Here is a 6,295-nt window from a genome sequence, read left to right on the forward strand (position 1 = left end):
GTATCACGCGTTTTAAAGATATACATTGCTCATCTTTGGGTAAAATACTTTTATTGCAAGGTTTTATAAAAATCCATAAAGCTGTCACTCAATATATTTCTAATTTGCACAGGAGAATGCACAACTTATGTCAGGAAAGCTGCATTCCCGATAACTGTTTAAGTTAAATTGTTCCTTTCTGAAAGGTCGACATTCCTCAGACTGAAATAAATAAAAAAAAATCATTCTTTAGTAAGAACAAACATTAGTTTTATAGCAAGTCAGGAATGCTTTTAGATCTTGTTAGATGCTCGTGACCTGAAAGGATTAGCACGAAATATGCTTTGAAACTATTTGTTTTTAATATACTTCCGAAAAACGAAGTTTAAAGGGGTATACTGGAGTCAGCTGGTGGTCGGTCGGTTGCAGATTTCTTGTCCCGGACATGAACAAGAGATATCTACTTCAAATATTGTAGGTAGATAGATCTCATTGAGTACAGTGCAAAAGAACCATAAATCTGCCTTGCCCAATTTTGGCATTTGTTTATTTTACACTTTGAACTAAGTCGGGACATAACCCCTAAACGACACGGGATATGAACAAGACACTTTGTAAGTAGATAGACCTAATTAATAAGAAGTACACTGCAAAAGAACAGTAACTCTGCCTTGCCTAATGCCTTGCCTAATGTTGGAGCTTTTGTCCTTCTTAATTTATACTTTGAACTTTGTCCGGGACATGACTCAATCAAACCGAGTCTGCAATTCTTATGTTATTTTGTTGTGATTAATGCTTCCGAGGGATCACTTTGTTTCCAGAATTTTGTACTTCACAACAGCAGGTGTCAAGTGCCGTGTGGCAGCCGTAAAAAGTTGCCCCGTACTTCACTTCAGTGTTGTTATATTTTCTGGTCCTTCGGGATCATTGATGCCAACACTATAAAGTGTTGAGAATTGAGTACCGCTCAAGCCGGTGCTAGGGGCGTGAGGGATGTTGCACTTATTCATTATCCCTCATGTACAGACTCAATCAAACCGAGTCTGCAATTCTTATGTTATTTTGTTGTGATTAATGCTTCCGAGGGATCACTTTGTTTCCAGAATTCTATAACGACAAGGGGTATTAATTCGAAACTTTGTAGGTAGATAGATCTCATTAGGTAGAAGTACACTGCAAAAGAACCGTAACTCTGCCTTGCCTAACTTTAGAGTTATTGTATTTTGATTATTATGCACGTGGAACATTGTCCAGGACATAACTCTAAAACGAATAGGGGTATTATGAAGAAACTTTGTAGTAAGATAGATTTCATTAAGTAGAGTTGCACTGCAAAAGAACCGTAACTTTACCTTCCTTAATTTTGGAATAATTGCCCTTTGTTCATTTATACACCTTGAACTTTGTCAGGAACATAACTTAAAAACTATATAAGGCATCAACTTAAACTGTGTAGGTATATAGTATTACTGAATAGAAGTGCAGTGAAAACGAACCGTAACCTTCTCATCCCAAATGATGGAGTTATTGCTTATTAGTTATTTTTATCACTTTGAATTTTATCCTGGACATAACTTGAGAACTAAAACAGGTATCACTTGAAACTTTGTAGGTAGATAGACCTCACTGTGGAGAAGTGTTGTGCGGAAGAGCCTTAACCCTACCCTTATTTTGGGGTTATTGCCCTTTATTCATTTTTACTATTTGATCTTTGTCCAGGACATAACTTGTGAACTATGAAGTCATAAAAACTTCAATCAAAACCTATTTTTTTTATTGATGTAGGAAAAATAATAAAAACAATTTATGAAAAGTGTTTAAACTTCTGCATTCTCCCTTTTGCAAAACTGTTAACTCAAAGCACGTTTTATGACAAGCACGTGTCGGGGGTAATCGGCACTTGTGACAATATCTAGTTTTTATTTTTTGAAAGTAGTAAAATGTAAACAACCTTTACTTGTTGTCAAAAAGCAAAAAAGTACCTTAACACCATATGTATGCATGCTTATATTCTTATCACCAAAATCACTAAAAACAATTTTAAACAAGAATGTCGAACGACACATATACCCCCCTTTCTAGCCATTGACTCACATAATTGGTAATTTTATTACAGAAACTTGCCAAAAATGGGTACATGGAAGTGTTCAATTATGGAAAAATCAACAGAAACCATTTTGACATTTAAGGCCCATGTGACATTGACCTTTGACCTAATGACCCCTAAATCAATAGGAGTCATCTACTACTTATGACCAATAACTAAGTGAAATATGAAAACTTTGTGATGAATACTTTTCAAGATAATCAGCGGAAACCATTTTGACATTCAAGGCCCCTGTGACCTTGACCTTTGACCAAGTGACCCCAAAATCAATAGGGGTCATCTACTAGTTATGACCAATCACTATGCGAAATATGAAGACTTTGTGATACATACTTTTTAAGATAATCAGCGGAAACCATTTTGACATTTTAAGGTCCCTGTGACCTTGACCTTTGACCTAGTGACCCCAAAATCAATAAGGGACATCTAGTAGTTATGACCAATCAATGTGTGAAATATGAAGACTTTGTGATACACACTTTTCAAGATAATCAGCGGAAATCATTTTGACATTTAAGGCCCCTATGACTTTGACCTTTGACCTAGTGACCCCAAAATCAATAGGGGTCATCTACTAGTTATGACCAATCACTATGTAAAATATGAAGACGTTGTGATAAATACTTTTCAAGATAATCAGCGGAAACCATTTTGACATTTTAAGGCCCCTGTGACCTTGACCTTTGACCTAGTGACCTCAAAATCAATAGGGATTGTCTACTAGTTATGACCAATCAGTATGTGAAATATGAAGACTTTGTGATACATAGTTTTCAAGATAATGAGCGGAAACCATTATGACATTTAAGGCCCCTGTGAACTCGACCTTTGCCCTAGTAACCCCAAAATCATTAGGGGTCATCTACTAGTTATGACCAATCACTGTGTGAAATATGAAGACTTTTTGATACATACTTTTAAAGATAATCAGCGGAAACCATTTTGATATTTAAGGTCCCTGTGACCTTGACCTTTGACCTAGTAACCCCAAAATCAATAAGGGTCATTTACTAGTTATGACCAATCACTATGTGAAATATGAAGACTTTGTGAAAAATAATTTTCAAGATAATCAGCGGAAACCATGTGGTCTACCGACGGACAGACCGACAGACAGACCGACATTAGCAAAACAATATACCCCCTCTTCTTCGAAGGGGGGCATAATAAGAATAAGCATATCTATGGTATAATTGTTACCTTAGTTAAAATATGTCCTTTAAGATGTAAATGTATAAATTATAAAAGAGTTCGTTCAATAACTTTTGATTGAATGTCCATCAGTTTATGATTTCATTATAAATATAATGTTCCTAGTTAAAGTCACATCACACACTTTGTAAAAACTCCAATCAGTTATGAAGATTTCAATAACATAAGAAAGAAGTATAAATATATATTTATGTATACACACTATACACGCTTCATTTTTTTATTTGTAGGAATCTTTTGCTTCAACTCTCAGAAGTTATTGCATGACATGACTATTACATTAACTCCAAAAAAAAGTATACTTTTCTTTTGAAAAAAGGTCGAGCTAAAAATAAGAAAGTTTACTCAGGCAAGATCACGTCCTCCTTATATCGCTTTAACAGTTTGTGTTTAATATCTGTCTTAGTGCTGACAGGGTTTTGTTCATTTCATACATCGGACCGTAATGGACTTTAAAGTTTTCATCTCGATACTCTTCTCCTTCTGTCATAGGTTTTGTACACTTTTCTTCATATAAAGCTAACTTTTTACCAGCATGTTCTTTGAAATTTGACTTAACATGTACCCTCTCAAATTCTTTATCAAAATAGTTTTGAAAATTCAATGCATACCATACACTCAAAATTGTTGAAACATCTAAGGTGGTATTTCCTTGATCTTTATCCCACCTGAAGAGCTTTAAATCCTCCGTCATTATCAGACTATCCATTTCACAGTTGTACATAGTTATTCTAATAACTGTTGATGTCGCAATGAATGATGGTATAAAGGAACTGGAAAACATTTTATTCTTTTTCACTTCTGTAAATGCATTGATAATTGTTTGTGCCAGTACCTGTGAAACTGCATGGCTATTTATTGCATCCTGTTTGACTTCAACAACACTTTCACTGTCAAAACATTCATCTGAAGCTAAGAATGAATTTAAGATGAGTAAAATAATACATATTAACATACAATCAGTTAGTTTTCAATTACAGTAAACAGTTAAACTTTAAACAAGGGGGGAACTCGGACCCCGAAGTGTACTGAGGACATAATGGTATCACTTAAGTTAATGTTAACTATAAACATGTCCTGTAAACTTTCAAAGTTAACAAAACCTTTCTGTGAATAAAATTCACAATGTCTGCTTATATACAGTGTAATTTCAGAGTTCCAGAATTTCTAAACTTCTCAAACTTCCGATATCCAAAGTTTTTCAGGGTCCTTTAAATTTCTTTGTCTGATTTCTATGTAACTAATATAGAAACTTCTACATTCTGAATGATTTTCTGGTAAAATTTGGATTAAATTGACTGAAATTTACTTTTAAAATTCAGAAATTGAAACAAAAGGGCCATTATGGCCCTGAAATTGCTCACCTGTAAATAGGCCCCTGGGGCGGGCCAATTTTAACCCAGGGGGCTTTTATTTGAACAAACTTGGTAGACACCCATTTGAAGATGTTTCATGATAAATATCTAAGCTCTAAGAAGATTTTTAAGTTTTTACTTTACACATATAGTGAAAAACAAAGACTCCCCCCCCCCTCTTGGGGGGCCTATTTTGTCCCCAGGGCTTTTATTCGAACAAACTTGGTAGACTCTCACTAGAAGATAAGTCATGCTTAATATCTAAACTCCAGTTCTTGGTTTTTTAACAGAATTTTTTTTAAAGTTTTTACTTTATACATATAAGAAAAATCAATGATCCCCGGGGCGGGCCAATTTTAACCCCAGGGCCCTTATATGAACACAAATGGTAGACACCCATTAGAACATGTTTCATGCTAAATATCTTAGCTCTAGCCCTAAGGTCTTTTTCAAAAGAAGATTTTTTAAGTTTTGACTATATACCATAAATGAAAAACAATGGCCCCCTGGCATGGGCCAATTTTGACCCTAGGGCTTTTATTTGAACTAACTTGGTAGAAACCCACTAGAAGATGTTTCATGCTTAAAAGCTAAGCTCTAGCTATCTGGGTTTTTTAAAAGTTTTTTTTTAAGTTTTTACTATATACAAATAAGGAAAATCAATGACCCCCCCCCCCCCCCCTGGGCAAAGCCAATTTTGACCCCAGGGCATTTATTTGAACAAACTTGATAGACACTGACTAGATGATATTTTATGCCAAATATTTAAGCTCTAGCTGTTTCAGTTTTCTAAAAGAAGATATTTTAAGTTTTTTTCTTTCGGTTGCCATTCGGTTGCAAGTAAAGGTTTAAGGACGGACGCCAGATGAAAAGCGATCACAAAAGCTCACCATGTCATTTTGTGACAGGTGAGCCAAAAAGGTGTGAAGGAAAATTATACTCAAAAAAATGTCATTATCTTATAATAAGCAGTAACTATTTTTCTTGACAACTAAATTGTATTAAAATCACAAGTCAAGCATTTCATGCCAAACACTTATTACAGTAAGGCATTAAGAAAATTGAAAAGTATAATGTGATGGTATTCAGACAATTCCCTTTTACATTTATTTTTTGACAACCTTGCCATATTCATCCCACTTAATTTTTATTAAGGCGAATAATTCCCCTCACCAAGGACAACTTCTATAACTTCTATATATAGAATTACCGCCTCAAAGCAAAATAAACAAACTGACAATTAATTGTCATTTATCATTGACATCAGGGCAATTATCATTATTTATCTATTAACGATTATCTAAATCATTGTTAAGACTAGTGTAATTACATATTAAAGCTAAAACTATCCACTCTAAATGCCAAACTGTTGAACTGTAAGAGGATTTAAACTGCTGCAAACAGTTTTTAGTAATGAATTAAGAAGTATACAGATTATTTCAAGGATATTTTCTGGATCTGCTTTCTTAGTAAAATTAAAAGAGAAACACTTTGTTCACATGTTTGGAAATTATCTGTCTTGAACAAATTATTATTCAAATTCAATTCTTGATGGTCAACGTCACATTTGAATTAATCATCATAAGTAATTCAACATGTCTGTTTTTTTAATAAACCCAAACACTTTGTTTTTTGTTTTTTT

The sequence above is a fragment of the Ruditapes philippinarum genome, unplaced genomic scaffold, assembly GCF_026571515.1.
Source record: "Ruditapes philippinarum isolate M1 unplaced genomic scaffold, ASM2657151v2 ctg8862_1_1_1_1, whole genome shotgun sequence".
NCBI classification, from domain to species: Eukaryota; Metazoa; Mollusca; class Bivalvia; order Venerida; family Veneridae; genus Ruditapes; species Ruditapes philippinarum.